Source organism: Protomyctophum parallelum (assembly GCF_964188405.1).
Source record: "Protomyctophum parallelum genome assembly, chromosome: 11".
In the NCBI taxonomy this organism is placed as follows: Eukaryota; Metazoa; Chordata; class Actinopteri; order Myctophiformes; family Myctophidae; genus Protomyctophum; species Protomyctophum parallelum.
In genome coordinates this window covers 42,588,222-42,605,633 of record NC_139707.1, presented here as the reverse complement: position 1 = coordinate 42,605,633, position 17,412 = coordinate 42,588,222, and the positions used below count along the sequence as shown (strand labels likewise).

The window sequence follows — 17,412 nt, the reverse complement described above, 5'->3', positions numbered from 1 at the left end:
AGAGGCTTGTCGGTAAAAGCTATGGTCTGCCTGTCGCACAAGTTAATTTAGTGGCGCACGTTATGCATTCAAAGCTAGCAATATTGGTACTGTACTTTCCGACTAGTCCCCCACCAGAATGAGTCTGTATGATTCTTTATTAACTTTTTATACCAGTGGATTAACAGATGGACAAAGAGGACTCTCTGTCCTTCATGTATCACAGAGTATTTTAACACAGTGAGAAAGTAATTAATTTCATTGCTTTCCCTTTCTTTAGCGAGAAGAAGTTTATTCTTTATGACAGAAACGAGAAACCAGACAGTCTAAGGCCAATGAAAGAAGCAGGAGGCACAAAAGAAACTATCCCTCAGGCCTGAATTGGTGCGTTGGAGTGTCTTTCAGGAGTTCATAAAGTAATTTCCTCATCACAAAGAGCTTTTAACATGGAGGTCGACAGAGGCAAGGACAGGATTTCATATCAAACCCAAGGCCACGCAGGCTCTGACTATTATGACTTAATGGTCTGTACCATTCTGTGACTGACATTGTGCGATGGCTTACTTACTTACAGTACATGTTCCCGTCCTTGTCTCATTGTCTCCTATATGTGATGGTCTAATTAAGAAACCTCACAACATTTATTAATCAAGACCCTTTACATAACAGTTGGTTCAGTTTTATGCTGGATTAGAGATCACAAGAACACCATTTAGGCCTATGTGATGTTCACTAGTTCCATTGTAAAAATGTGTACTTTAAAAATAAATAGTCTTCACTGCATGTGTCTATCTGCACATTATAATTCTCTGGTATTTGTCTAGAAACACACAAGTAATCTTTTTCCACTATTAACCACAGTGGCTGGTATATCTCAAAATGGGGCCATTTTGCAAGCCAACTACCGTACATTTTAATATAACCGCATTCCAAACAATGGTGAGTTATGCTTGAAACCAATATACTGATTGACTGATTGATGGAATAAGTTATTAACAGTTCCATTGTACTCAATTCATCATCGTGACGACATAGCTATATTAACAATAACACTAAAACAATAATAGATATACATGTCTACAAAGGGGCGTCAGAGTTGTGTGAGAGATGTCCCTCACACAGGGCTCCTTCAGCGGAGCTCGCTGAGGCCTCATTCACACGTACCAAACACCAACAATCAAGCAATTTTTGGTAATTATTTTGGGCCACCACAATGCTTTTCCAATGGGAGTCACATGGTTTGATCAAACATTTGTGTTTGATTGCTGATTGCTGATTGCTCCCCCCCTCATCAAACACAGATGTTTGGTCAAACCATGTGACTCCCATTGAAAATGAATTGGAGCAGCAATCAAACAGCAATCAGACAATCACAAACACGGACCGAACATTTGTTGTGTACGTGTGAATGAGGCCTGAGGGAGTGCATTGTTTGCTTCCATCTGGGCCTCCGTCTGGGCAAGCTATAGAACGGCGGTCCCCAAACGTTTTAGCCTGTGACCCAAAACAGACATTAGACAAGACATTCGCCCTGGGAAATAGCAGATCTACGTTTTGACTTGTCAGATTTAAATTAACGGCAAGTACAACCGATGCATGTGTATCGGTTTAATATGACACCCTTAGTTACTGTACTGGGACGTGCAGAGAGTGTTAGAGGGGCAGGGGCTGAAATCCCGTAAGAGAGGGCACTTTTGGACAAAAATAGCAGATCTACAAGCTCACAACACGTCGCAGCGAGGCGCGTTGAGAGCTTGTAGTTCAGCTATTTTCGGGGCGCAACCCAGCACTCTTTAGCTAGTGGAGATGCGGTGTAACGACATGGATTTCTGATTAAATTTGCAAAATGGCGTGTTCAAGTTCAGGAGACTTTGGAAAGAAATCTCCTGAATGCTGCCCTCCGGCATTGGAATGGAAAGGAGTGGCATTTGCATTTCTTCCACCATAGTAAATTGCTGCATTCGTGGTCTGGAGAGAGGGCAGTTGTTTTACAGACGGGTAAAAGGGCAGGGGGCCTGAAGTCCCCTTTGATGTCGTCTGTGTGTGCACGTACCTGGTTCAGGAGCTGAGAAGGTCCTCCTTATGGTTACCTTCCATTGGGGTGACTGACCTGTGTTGAAGCAGCAGCAGCATGCCTGGAACCCTTTCATGGCAGCTCTGCTTTGCATCCGTCTGATTGACACTGGGACACGTAGGCGGGTGGAATGGGAGAACACACTATTTCCCGGTCAGTCAGCGGCTCAAGGTTGCATGGAGCCCGTGGCGGAGTGTGCTGACCTTGGCTGAGCAGGAGCCGACAGAGAGAGAGACCTTGAGAGACAGCGGGGCAGCCTAGGATCTGGCTCCCAAAGAGCTGGGGAACATAATGTGATAATGCACGGCTATATATCACCCCACGCATTGCCTAGTATGTGGATGTGGAGGACATACGTTACAGCGTGCTTTAAAAGCAGATTTCTTTCTTGTCTTCACGTGTTTCTCATTTTCTTTTAACATATTATATCTTATATTCCATATAAAGTACAAGTTAATGTAGCACTATTGTAGCACAGAATCAGTAGATTTCCTACTTATTCTTAACATGTGATGCAGCAGGAATCATGTGAATAATTCTCACTGAACAACAGTGCTTAACTTGTAGGAAAGAACAATCGTTGATGTTCTGTTTCAAGATAACAAAACAAAACAATGATGCCTGTGTTTTCCTTAGCTAATTGTAATTCAGGATATGATGCACTCTATAGCTATAGTCTGTGCATGGGTGAGGACCTTCCCTTTGAAAATATTTCAAGCTGAAAGGTATCATGTTTTGATTGAGTGTGTTGAGCCTATGCTCAGAAACAGTAACATTAATGGGCCTAACATTAGCATTCGGGTGCTAATGAGTAGTTGAAAATTCGCTTAAAAAGGCCCACATCATGTTGCAGGCTTACAAGCATTGATAGGCTAATGTACATTCACATCATGAATTAAAATAATTTCAGAAATCAGAGCAAAACAGACACATAGCCTGCCTGGCTGCTTAGCATGCAGTAACCCATCTAATCATTTCTAGTAGGCCTATACTTACCCAGTGCTGCTTGCTTGCTGCACAGGATGAGGCCTACATTGTCCTGGTTACAGCTGGCCAGAGCATGAAAAATATTAACCCAAAGTCTTGTGTTTACTTTATAGGCTACTCCATCCGATCCATTGTGTCCAACCATGACTCCTCCATGTTGTTTTTACGAAAGTAAGCGTCAAGTAGCCTCATTAAGTCATTCATTTCCTCTCAGAGTGGTGTGCATTTTATTTTGGTTTTATTTTGAAATCATACTGGAAATAGAAATCGCTTCCAACGGGCAACAGTTGGCAGCAGGAGGCTGGAGCACGTGCTGCCTCTGGCTCTATAGCGATGATAGTGGAGCCACAGCTAGCCTAATATTTAGTATATGTATTTTTATTGCATGCACACTTGCGTGTGCAAAGTTTTGTGATCCCCCCCCCCCCCCCCTGTTTTTTTTTTGCCTTTTCGCTCACTACCGCCATTGGGAACTTCCAACAGAATCGTCCACTTACGGGACTAAAACACTTCTTTATTGAAAACTACGGATTAATACTATTGCAAACGCACTGCGTCTAACATTTGAGGCATCAGGGTCAGCACCGTATATTTTGCATTTGAACATGTTCGGAGCCCTATACGGTGCCAGCTGGTGTCGCGGCCGGGCTCAGGGGAATGAAGCATTGAGACTCTCGTAGATTGAAAATGTCAGAATCGATCAAAAAATGCATCTACGGGAGACTCTAAATCTTAGGCTAGCTGTGGCTCAGGTGCGTACGGTCCTTCTCTGTCACCGTTAGTGCTTACTATGGCGGTGTATATGGTCATTGCCTGTTTTCTGCTTACAGGTCTGTTATCTGTGTGGTGCATATACTACTGTAGGCCTAGTCTATGGCGCTTACATGTTTTCTATGGTGCTTTTTATGGTGCTCACCTGTTTGTTATCTATCCGTTATCTATTCTATGGTGCTTAGATTAATTCCATACCAACAATCCAGTTTAATATAAAATCTGATATTTGGAAATCAACGAGATGTTTTCTAAATTGTATAAGCAACACAACACACAATACAAATAAAGCTTAGCTTACATTTTAATTGGGTCTGGGCCGGTAAGGGACCTGGATATTGGATCGGGGCACTAGCTGGCACAAAAAAGGTTGAGAAAACAGTAATACTAATACTTAAAGCATAATTCAAATTTGAAATGTTTGCCTTATATAGGTTTTCAATGGTACCCCAACGTTCAACCCCTGAATTGACCATGATCCACAATTTATGTAATGATCAATTTTTAATATGTTATTAGGATGACCCAAAGGATCATAAAATACCTTGAACGATTACTATTGTAATTTCTTTTGGGTCACCCCCTTTATTAGCTTAGATTGACTGGCCTATGTCTCCTATCCACTACATACAGGAAGCAACCAAGAAAACAGACACGTGACCAGCAGATGGAGTCAGAGTGGATGTCACAGAGGCACTGTCCTTCTTTGAATGATGTCATTTGACTTAAGTAAGTAAAGTATACTTGCCGAGCCATGTGGCGCATAGGTCAGGAGCCTACTGTATCTTGTGTTTCTGTACAGCATGAGGTGGCTTGATGTACATCAATATACTTGAAGTATGTCCCTGGCCTAGCCCCATATGTTCCCTCTCCCTACGCTCATTCTGTAGCTCCGAGATGAGGTCACACACTGGGCCCCTCCCACCGTGTTTCAGAAACGGCGCAAGTTTCCGCTATGTAAGTATCTTACCCTGACGCCACGATTAATCCAAACGTGAAGGGGACGTGAAGGGTTTACACTAATTCAACCATAACAACGCCCAAGAAAATCCAACTAGAGATTTGAACCGAGCCTTTACGTCCCGTATTTTGTCAGTCGCTTCCATGTTTATCAAGGAAGTGTGCGTGTGCGCGTGCATGTCGAGTGAACTGAAGTCAGTTGGAAATTTCGACCAGGGGAGGCGCCGGGGAGGCGCTAAAGCTTTTCAACTTCATGGAAGTGACTGACAAAATACGGGACGTAAAGGCTCGGTTCAAATCTCTAGTTGGATTTTCTTGGGCGTTGTTATGGTTGAATTAGTGTAAACCCTTCACGTCCCCTTCACGTTTGGATTAATCGTGGCGTCAGGGTAAGAAACTTACATAGCGGAAACTTGCGCCGTTTCTGAAACGCGGTGGGAGGGGCCCAGTGTGTGACCTCATCTCGGAGCTACAGAATGAGCGTAGGGAGAGGGAACATATGGGGCTAGTCCCTGGCCATGATGTAGCCTACAAGTACTGTACACCCCCTGGACATGACACTAGTATGTTGCAGGGATATACCCCCAATCCTACCCTTTATGCTTAGTGCTAATTTTGCCAAAAAGCAGGGGGCATTGGGTCCCATTTTTGTAGTCTGTATGACCCGGCCGGGGATTGAACCCTGACCTCCAAAACTCAGGGCGGACACTCTAACCACAAGGGCCAAGGCCACTGAGCTGGCTTTTTGTTTATAAATTGTAATACTAGCGGCTGTAGCTCAGGAGGTAGAGCAGGTCTTCCAATGATCCGTGGGTCGGCGGTTCGAATCCCGGCTCCTCCTGTCGAAGTGTCCTTGGGCAAGACACTGAACCCCACTTTGCCTCAAGTTGTTGCCACCGTTGGTGTGTGAATGTGGGAAGTGAGGACGCTGGCGTCGACTGTTCGCCGCTTCACCTCCCAATGTATGTATGAATGAACGAACCATTGTAAAGTGCATTGAGTAAGCACGTAATGCATAGAAAAGTGCTATAAAAATGCAAACCATTATTAATTATTCATAAATCAATATGAATGCAATTAGTATTTGTTGTCCCACATAACCTCCTCGGAAGTACAAATCCACAACCAACTGTACTGTATATTACCAGAGCAGATAGCACAATGTTGTTGTTTGCTTTATTGCACTTGCAAACCATGCCAGTCCTCTTTCAGTAATTTGGTCATTAACTTGTCTCTGATCTTCAAGTTCAAATTCCCTGTGAGCCTTTGATCCTTTGAAATAGCATAGTAAAAAAACACCATTGCATTTTAAATTGGAACTGCATTTCTTGTTTTGTTTTTGTTGTATTAGTTTGGCTGTAGGATTAGTATGGCGTACACACACACAGCCCTTCAAAACAAGAGAAATATAATAATAATAAGTACAATAATGAAAGAGCGGCTGCTCAAGGCCACATTCTGTCGTTTGGGAAGCAAACACTGTGCATGTATTACTCACTTCATCCACGCACCATGACTCATTTCCTGCTAGTGATTTACAAACAAACCCTCACGTTGTGGTCATTGTTTTGTATGCTGTACGTGTAGCGGTTTCTGTAAAAACTGGAAAGTTTTGGACAGGGGAGACGGAGCAGATATACAATTGATGAATGGACAATGCCAAGTCAGTTTTTCTTTTCCGTTGCTGTTATCGGTGGGAGAGATGAAGTAAATCCGCACCTGAATGTCCTTCACTTTGAAATGCAGCGTACGTGTCCTTCACTTCCATTGTTAGCTCAAGTTTCTTTATTTTCTCTCCTGTTCTCTCAACTTTCTCCAGGTATGTAGGGGAGTGTCAGGTATTCACTATCTCACATTCTAACCAGCCTCATCTCCATTCTCTCTCTCTCTCTCTCTATCTCTTCCCCCTCTCCCAGTCCCCCTCCCCCTCCTCTCCAAGACTGTCTCCTCCTGGCACAGCAACATTGTTATTAGTGTCATAATTTACCTCCTTATGCAAACATGACCCTGTCCTCGATACGCTCAAAGGCAAAATATTCATACTGTAGTCACCGTGAGACCAATAAAGAATGACATATAGGAGGACATAAATTATCACCAGCTATTTCATATTTCACTGAGTAGCCCTCCTCCCCTCCAAAACACTGTGCACACGCACACGCACACACACGCACACACACACACACACACACACACACACACACACACACACACACACACACACACACACACACACACACACACACACACACACACACACACACACACACACACACACACACACACACACACACACACACACACACACACACACACACACACACACACACACGCGCACACACACACACACACACACACACACACACACACACACAGATAAGGGGTAATGTAATGCATGAGCATGTATGTGTATTTGCACGTGTGTTCTTCTCCAATAGCTTTACACATGAAAAAAAAGGTACATTTGACATATGACATATGTTTTACATAAGATAAATAGATCAGCAAGGACAGGCATGGGAGGGAAAGGGCAAGAAGAGAGGCAGAGAGAATTGAGGGATGGAGACAAGTAAATGTGATATGTGTATACTTTATAGGGGACAGGTGAGGCATTCTGCGTTTATATTTCTGTTTTGTCTTAATGTGTTTTCTAGACGTTATACTGTCTCAATAAATCCACCGCGACTGTAAATATCTTGGTTATGTATGTTGCCAAACAAAATGGGAAACGTGGAGTGTTTATTTAACCCAGAGAGTGCAGGGGGGGGGGGGGAGGTTATAGGGGAAAGTGAGAAAGGGTTTTGTTTTTGGCATGGAGGAACCTTAATGGCATGAACTAAGTTGAATGGATTCTAGGTGGACTATTGTGCCATATGGATTCAGTAGCCTATGCAGACTTATGGGTTTGACCTTGGCAGCCTCTCTCTCTCCCTCCCTACATGTTACCCCCATCACCACCACCACCACCCCCTCCCCCGTGTCCCACTCAACCTTGGCTAATTAGCTCACATCCCAGTGGGACATGTTCAACACACAGTACATCCACAACAAGGACGTTACAACAGCAACTACCCCCCCCCCCAACTCCTACTTGCCTCCTCCTCACTCATGTTTTCACCAGCACTTAGTGCCATGTTTCCTTGACTGTGTGTACAGTATAATATTGTATAGTATACATATATAAAAGTGTAGAAGTAGCCTTGCCAAGCCATGAGGAGCCTATCTCCTGTTTCTGTAGCGTGAGGCAGCTTGACGTACGAGTACACCCCCTGGACATGACGCTAGTATGTCGCAGGGACATATAAAAGTGTACTGCCAGTATTTAATTACTTCAAGAGTCAGACTCTCAGACAAGTAATTAACATATTTTGAAGTTGCATTACTTTTTACAATCCGTTTCTTCAGCCATATAAATTATTATGACATTTGTATTGGATGCAATTAAAGCGCAAATAACATGCATTTTAAAACTGCTTTTAATATTTAATATCATATTGTCTATGTCCCTCAAAGTTATTTCTAATGGTTTGAGCCTCAATCACCACTCTGATATAACTAGTCCTTGTCATTTCTTTCTGGACTTTGAAAGCAGTTTTAGATGCAGTACCACAATGTCCTGAGGTGGTGGGGTGCTGATATGCAGATTATTTAATATTTGAGTCATTATAATACTGATGCTAGATAAAACCAGGCTTGTTTCCATTACATGCCAGCTTGGAAAATCAACAATGGTGGACATTGTAAACAAAGTGGAAATGCAAATTTGGAACTGAAGACTAAAGAAGAGGAGGAATTATACAAAGTAGGGTGACATTGATGACATCACGATGAGACCAAAATCAGTTGAGCTGTTCCTGAGAGCAATTTCCATTAAAGCACCTGTATGATATGAAAGCCTGATTGTTCAAAATTGGTTATTTGTGGGGATAGAAAACACATATGGGAGCCCCAAAAACACAAAAGAAATGGAAAAAGTTGAATTTTATGTTACAGGTCCTTTAACACTTGCAAAAAATTGGTCTCCGCCTGTATGTCTATACCCGGTTTTAAAAACCTTGCATTGTGTAATAGAGTAAATCACCCATTATACTATAGAATAGAATGATTACGATAAGGTAATAAGATAATAAGACCTTTATTGATCTCTTGGGGGAAAGTATAGCGGTATAGAGCGCCAAAGTCCTGACGTCACTCGCTCATCCCATGGTTCACGGAAGTAATTTCTCTATAGAGAATAACATGGGGTCCTCTTGAAACCGTCTCATATAGTGGTCCAAAAATAAAAAAAACTGTGTCTCTGTGTCGTTAACGACCGTCAGTCACTCATATTTGATACAGTCTGTTTCTAGCGAAGATCTAACTAATTCAGCAGCAGTAACATTAGCGTTTTCTCACAGTCAATTGATGATGTCCATATGAGTGAAACGGCCGGGATGACATGTTTATTTTTCAAACACAGACCAAGAGAACACCAAGCGGTCAAGACACCACACACAGCATTTTGTCATTGTAACATCCAGTTACAGATATTTGGCTCTTCAAAATAAGGGTTGCGCGCAATAAAACATTGACAATGCACGATAGATAGATTAATTAATCCTGGCGGTCAAAGGGATAACTATGGGGCTGACTATCAGGCACATTTTCAACATGTGTTCTATTTAGAGACTGATGTTTCAGCCATTGAATAATAATAATAATAATAATAATAATAATAATAATAATAATGACTCTACCCCAGCCACCAGTCTCAATTCTGCAGTAAAAAAACAATAACAAATTCAGTCACCTCACCATCCCATTTGGCTTGCTTGAAATTTAGAGTACAGTCAAATTTGAACAGTCCTGATTGCGACCAAAGGTCGCAGTTAACTATAGAATCATGCCTTTTCCGTCACTCAAAATCCCCATACATGGCCCGTTTCTCGTCACTCAAAATCCCCATATACGAGAAAGCCGCCATATATTGTGCCCAGGTCTCGTGACATCACTATGACATCATCATCCCCATACATGGGGAAAGCCATGGCCAAACCTGTTTTTTATTGTGCATTTCTTGGTCAAAGTTGATCCCATGCCAAAGCGACAGCACTGCGCCCAGCAGTCTGCCGCCACCCAGGCGGATGCGTGACTGATACCCGTCCATTTAAACTCTAGACGGGCCTGCCCCAAAGGTATTTGTGCAGCCGCGCCTGGCAGCCGGCGAAAACTAGAGTTCTCAACAGGTCCGAAAGTTAAGGCCCGGCCCTACCTGGGCCCTCATCAAACCCTGTACACTCAAGACACTGCCCCCCGCTGCCACCCTTAGATCTCCATATATGGAACTGACCTGTTCTGACATTCCATTATGTTGATATGACCTCATCACACCCTGTACACTCAAGACACACTCCATATAAATGGCCAGTACACTGGCTTCTCTCCCTCAGGCGTCTTACTGGTGTTATTATTCTGTAACAGTAAAATGTACTGTAACAGAAATAACATAGTAAGCCAAGTTGGTAAATATAAATTCACTGTATTACTGACATTTGAACGGTAGTCATTTGTTACCGGGTTGTATAACCAGTAGCATGCGAAATACTTCAATTCGACAATTGATATTTGTGCTTAATAGTTGATACTACACTTCCATTCCATTTCAAGGCACCATTGACAATTCACAAAATTGCATACATTTCATTGGGCTCTTGTCGCTGTCCGTGTCTGCAGGTACCGGCACACACACACACACACACACCTTTAAGATGAGGTACATGGCCACCTCTTTGAGGCCCAATCCACTTCTCTAAACCGAAGGACATGGCCACCTCTCAGAAGAGGAGGCACTTGTCCTCTGCTATTCTGCTGATGACCTTCTCTTCCTCCTCCTCTTCATATTCCTCTCCATCTCTCACTGCTTTAGCATCTGCCTGCATGCAGCATGTTTTTGCCATGTTGTTGTAACTGCAGATACAACCACTTTTACGTTCTTTAATGCCAACCAACCTCAAGGTGAAACGATTCAAAAGCAGTGAATGATGTTGTCGCTGCATACAGGAACATTTCTTATGATTGAAACATATCAATATTTTCTATAAAACTGCATTAGGAGTAATGTTACAGTTACTTATAATTTATATGCAAAAACGAAACGAAACGAAAGTCTTTAAAAAAGATATATACATATATATATATATAATTTTTATCCCACGATTTTGCAACCCATTTTTTTCACCCAGTGCCCAATTATCTAATGTAATCTTGGGCTCTACACTTCCTCTGCCAACCTGGGGGGGCAGCGGACTGACCTCATGGTTCCTTCTGTGCATGAGGAGTCCAAGCTGCTTCTTTTCACCTTACAGGGGAGAGTTTCCCCGGCCGGACGTAGCGCGTGGAAGGAACACGTTATTCTGACCAGTTTCTTTCCCCTCCATCAGGCGCCCCGGCTGGCCAGGGGGAGGTAGTTTAGAGACCAGGATTACTGCATGTTTTTTGTGAGGGTCTACCCTAGGGGACACGGGGAGAACATGCAAACTCCACACAGAAGAACCCCACCTCGGGTATGGGCACTGATGACGCAGAGGAGAGAACACGCTTCCAGCGCCCACAGCGTCCCCAGCGGTCATGACAAATAATGTTTACATTATGATTGTGCCTGACCACCCACACATGAAAAATAATGGTTACATTAGCTCTGGTCCATAGCTCTAATGCTATGTTACACTGTTACTAAATTGCTGTATGTGTCACCATGACTATTTACAGTATGGCATAATTTAGCTAGTCTATAGTGCGTAGACTGTTTGTATGTGCATATTCAGTTCGACAAATATCTCATTCGATCAAATGAACACATAGAAGTAATTCTATTCAGTCGAAACTTCTGGAGCCAGGCAGCTGCTTTCCTTGACTTCAAGTCTCTGTACTGCTCCACAGTGGAGCGTTCCAACCTACATCGTCAAGCAGAGCGGGCCTGCTGCCCATCCTCCAGAGTGACTGCACAGCTGTTCATCCTCCTGCCTATCCTCCAGTGCTGCTGCGCCTAGATACTATGTCCCCTGCCTCTTATAATTGCCCTCCGGACCTGCCTTTCGGTCCTGCCCCTTGGTCACATTACGTTCTTCTGCCCTTCCCCCATGCTATCCGCTTGACTCAGGTCTCCAGTTATCCTTCTGTATATCGTCGCTGTCGGGAGGATACACTCTTCACGTGTTGTTTAAGAAAATATAACCAATCGAAAGTATTAAAAAGCGCTTCTGAAGAAACCTCTGAACTCAGAACTCCACATTGGATCCTCAAACTGTCTGTAAAAGCAACTATAACTCAACGCTCTCTCCCCTGTGGCAGGCAGAGAAGCATGGCTGCAGCAGTAACAGACACACATGCAGTGCACCTGTTAATCAAACTTAGTACTGACGGTAATGTTATGAAAACAATTCAATCTTTTTCTAAAATCCATTTTTCCGAGGAGAGCAATGTGACAAGAAAGTATTTCATATTGCATTTCTCATGCTAGTTCTACTGAAACGGCAACTCGGTCTCTGCTAAACCCTTTTTGCAAAGTTATTGTAATATTATTGTAATAAGTCCTGCTTATTATCGTAGGCCTATATAAGCAGTGTCACAAAGAATCTAGGCATTCTTTCACATGTTGCGATGCACTGTGAGCTTGGAGATCTAACTGTTCTTGTCAATGACGCATAATGAAGGAGAAAACCTCATCTCCACAAATTGGTGATAATATAATAACACATGGAAGTAAACAATATACAAAGTCACAATACCAACTTTGATGAGTCAGTATTGCTTAAGGTTTCCTTCATTTTCTGAAAAATATATATATTTTGTTTTTTCATTTTCTTTTCTTTCTTTCTTTTCTTTTAATTTTGGACTTCCCGACAGCAGAGATATACTCCCAGTACATTGCCCTGCGGTCTCCAGCTCCACCCCTGTCTATACCTCCATGGAAAACCATCTAATAGAAGAGTTACGATATAGAGGGGGCAGAAACCGAGTGCTCGAGCGCTGTTCATGCAGCCTGAACTGAGCCACGCTGGAGTTGGAAATACATTGTTTTCAACGAGGGCAGCACAAACAAGAGCTATTTTGTGTGCAACATGACAACTGTTTTAAAGTATTGTACAGTAACAACTAAAGTCTCTCTAATGTTTATGTTGTGCTATTACTACAAAACAATTTAAAATGAAGGGATTTAAAATCATTAAAGCCAGAGTCCAATGCATTTCTGCCTACTTCCGGTCCAGGACTTGGCCCAGTTGGTTGTCCCCACGCTCAATGCGTAGTCTATGTATAGGAGAGCCGCCATTGGACTGAAGCCCCATTAAGTGAACGCAGGTTGCGTAACTCTGTCTATATCTAGACACTTTTGCTTATTAGGAACGCTGAGTAGGCCTACAATGAAAGGAAACACTATGACCGCATACCACAATTCACCATAACACAATGTGTCACAGCGTCAAACAAAACAGAAATGCGGTAGTAACAAGATAACATTTAAAATGTATATATTTACTTGCAGAGATGCTAGCTTCTCTGACTTTGTTTGCTGTAGGCAGGGTGACCTTGAGCATGTACTGTACCGTACTGTATACTGAGCTGACCTTGTACTGGACACCGTTTCAAGAGAGAAGAGGTAGAGAACCCGAGAGAAGGCATGGGCACAGAGAGAGAAAGATTGTAGTGGAAAGCAAAGCAATACTCCGTAGATAGATGTTTGTCTGAGCCTAGCTGTTCATAAATGAACAAATACCACTGGCTGTGGCCAAATGTGTGTGCATGTACAGTACAGTACGGGGAAGAGGTCCATGGCTGCATTAAACAGTGAGCTCTGTTTGTTTGTTCGTGCAGCCTCTGTGTCATTGAGTTGCTTCCATTAACTACTGGAACTACTGTGCACTTTCCAAACCCCCCCCCCGAGGGTCACTCTGTGAATACAAACACAGCAGCACACAACTCCTGTGTTCTAAGACACTGTGACACTGTAACGTTGGCTTTTTTATGAAGCACAAATCTCTGATCTCAAATGCACCATAATTGCACAGATGTGCACAAGCATGCCATGCACGCGCGCACACGCACACGCGCACGCACACACACACACACACACACACACACACACACACACACACACACACACACACACACACACACACACACACACACACTCTGCTGTAAGTTAGAGACATGAGTCCTTGGAAAGTGCAGTATTCAATTTGTAACTCTTATGGAGACAAGGACACAGTCCTTTATGAGCACGGCCACAGAGAGAAAATGGAGGTAGTTACCACGGCAACCGCCAGAACAGCACACAACAAATCAACAAACAAAGCAGTGCGAGACTTTTCCAGGAGAACCATTTAATGCAAAGCCTTGAATCCCACAAAAGTTGTCTTCTCAAGTTGTTGAGGCCTGTCTTGTGGGTTTCTAAGCCCCAGTGTTTGGTAAAAACCTTGTATTTTCTCCAGACTTTTGTTTCAAGGCCAGAGCTACTGAAATGTGCCAAAGAGCTGTCTTGTGTTGGGTCATGGCAACCTCAGTTTCATTTGTGTGAATCAGCCTTCAGGAAATGCTTACTGCTGCAAAAGCACACAACATAAGAAACACACACTTATTGAAAACATTTGCGTGTGTGTGTGTGTGTGTGTGTGTGTGTGTGTGTGTGTGTGTGTTCACTTGACCAATCTGCACACACACTGGACAAGTGAGAGATTAGACAGTGAGAGGACAAAAGCCACAACAAAAACTCCCTATTCCTGATCTGGTTCAGCTGAGAAATCAAATAAGTGGGGAAACATGACCACCTATTATGGAACCTATACTCTTTTTTTTTTTTAAGCATTTACAATGCAACATCATGAGTATTAATTTCGCTTAATTTAAAGGACCTATAACATAAAATTCAACTTTTTCAAATTCTTTTGTGTTTTTGGGGCTCCCATAATGTGTTTTCTATCCCCACAAATAACCAATTTTTAACAATCAGGCTTTCATATCATATGGGTGCTTTAATGGAAATTTCTCTCTGGAACAGCTAAACTGATTTTCTCCTCATCGTGATGTCATCAATGTCACCCTACTTTGTATATTTCCTCCTTCAGTCTTCAGTTCCAAATTTGCATTTCCACTTTGTTTACAATGTTGATTTTCCAAGCTGGCATGGAATGGAAACAAGCCTGGTTTCATCTAGCATCAGTATTATAATGACTCAAATATAAAATAATCTGCATATCAGCACCCCCACCACCTCAGGACATTGTGGTACTGCAGCTAAAACTGCTTTCAAAGTCCATAAATAAATGACAAGGACTGGTTATATCAGAGTGGTGGTGATTGAGGTTCAAACCATTAGAAATAACTTTGAGGGACATAGCCAATATGATATTTTATATAAAAAAAACAGTTTTTACAGGATTTTGCAGTGTTTTGTGTGCTTCGTCCCCAGCAGCACCAAATAGAACAAACCACACACTAGAATAACCAAATGCCTTAACCCATTTAGACCTGAGAACAGATTCTACAAAAGTCTTCTAAATCATGAGTTTTATGAAAAAACACAACACAAATGTCAAGGACCCCAAAAGATATATGTAATTGGCCGACGCATATATGCTTTCCCGACCCCATCTGACAATACGTTGTTTCCAGGGACGCCCCAGAAGCAAAGATTTGAGTTATAGCAGATCTACAAGCTCGTAGAGCGGCACTCGTGAGCTTGTAGATCTGCTATTTTTCAATAGCTAAAGTATAACATAATGATTTAAAAACACCAAAAGGGGTTCCCGCCCCAAAATGGGTTTTTATTTAACCAATAACCGGCATTAATCCTTCATTCATTGCCGACCATCCATCCTTTTTCCCATGTCCCCTCCTCACTGAGTCGGTTGCTTGGCAGGCAAGTGACCTTGATCTAAATTTGAGTATAGGAGACACAATGCTGCACCGCGGCAGACAGATGCTGTCTGACGGAGCCCGTCTGAGTGTCACAGCAATTACTGAGAGAACCGGAGAAGAGATCACAGACACATTTAAAGCCTCGGTTCTGTGTCGTATACTGCAGTGGTTTTCAACCAGTGGGTCCCCCCGGGGACCACCACCAGTGGTCCTTGATTGAAGGGGGGGGTTCCAGGTGGTCCCCCTGCAGCTAAATGATGGAGAGTAACCAAATGGACCCTTATAGATCTTTAACTCTTGAGAGCGTAAAATGAAACCAAAATGGACAACGTTCTCAAGAGTTACATTATTGTTAAACGTCTGCATTACTTTTCATTTACATGAAGTCTACACAATTAGAGAATGTAGAAGAATTGTCTTTCCCGTTATCTCTCCTAACCTAATGGTGCACATACCATTCAGTATGTATACCGTAATGGCATACAGAATGGAATTGTGGACAAAATCTTACATTTTGGGTCCGAGAGGCTAAATCTCATCAATGGCTCAATTGCCGAACAAATAATGGGCCTCGACATGAAAAAGGTTGAAAACCACTGTATTGTGTTGTTGTTTTTGTGCTGTATAACCCGTACTGCATTGTGTTGTTTTGTTTTGCGTACAATGTCCTTTAGACACATTAAATATAATAATGAGGAGGGGAAAATATGCAGTTCAACACAGCAAAATCCCAGTTGTTAATTTAACCCTGAGTAATATGTCCTTTGTTAAATTGTATTTTTCATTAACAATCAGTGTATGCCTGGCATACATGTGCAGTTGCTGCAGTGAAGCAGCTGTAACTGTCTAGTTCTTTTTGCCAATATTTTCATTCGCCCTCCACTTGGAATCATTCAGGTGAACGTGCATGCTGTTATTCCACAGCAGTGCTGCCACCCACCTGTCTGTACTCTGGAAAGGTGAAACTCGTTCTCTTGTTAACATCCCCACATTGGGCATGTTACTGTAGTGTAGGTGTTTGGATAGTTCACAAAGGAGACTCTCTGGTGTCTCCATAGGGCAGTGGTTCCCAAAGTGGGGTCAGGGGACCCCTAGGGGTCCTTGAGGGAGTTCCAGGGGGTCCCCAGCTAAATGATAGTTATTAGGAACCAAATGGGCCCTTGTGGGTCTGTAACTCAGTAACGGGTCCATTTGGTTCTATCTGCACACTCTCACATTTTACAATATAAATTGGGGTCCCAGAGATAGAAATGCCATTCAATGGGGGCCCGTAGACTAATGCATGTCAAACTGGGGGTCCTTGAAATTAAAATGGTTGAGAATCACCCACTTCCCTAATGGGGAGAGGGGGGGGGGGTGTCCCTGGCATATATTTTTCAAATGGGGGTCCGCGGGCTAATAAATGTCAATTTGCGGGTTCTTGGCATGGAAAGGTTTGGGAACCACTGCCATAGGGAACCCCTGCTGGTCATCAACTTTATTGGCTTTAATAGAATGCGACAAAAACAAAAAGATATGCATGAATTCAAGTCTCCATAATGGGGTGAGAAAAAAAGAGATTGTGAGCTTGGTAGATCGGCTATTTTCTTAAATATTTTAGAAATGTTTTGTGGTTATAAGTGGTTGAAGTGCAACGAGGCCCTCTTAGATCATTCAGACACAGCAGGGAGTCTTGCGAGTACATTTTAGCCACCTTGACCCCCAGAGTGACAGACAAGCAGCACATGTGAGGCACATGGTAGACAAGC

At 42.8% G+C, this 17,412-nt stretch overlaps 1 protein-coding gene across 2 annotated transcripts in view; it reads right to left on the bottom strand.

Annotated features, from left to right (window-relative positions):
* Positions 1-229: 229 nt before the first annotated feature.
* Positions 230-17,412, bottom strand: part of LOC310866873 (filamin A-interacting protein 1-like) — a 493,882-nt gene continuing 476,699 nt past the window's right edge. For both annotated transcript variants that reach the window (XM_083776661.1, XM_083776662.1), the window contains exon 7: positions 230-243. The gene's annotated coding sequence lies outside the window, so the exon portion shown is untranslated. The remainder of the gene's footprint in view (positions 244-17,412) is intronic.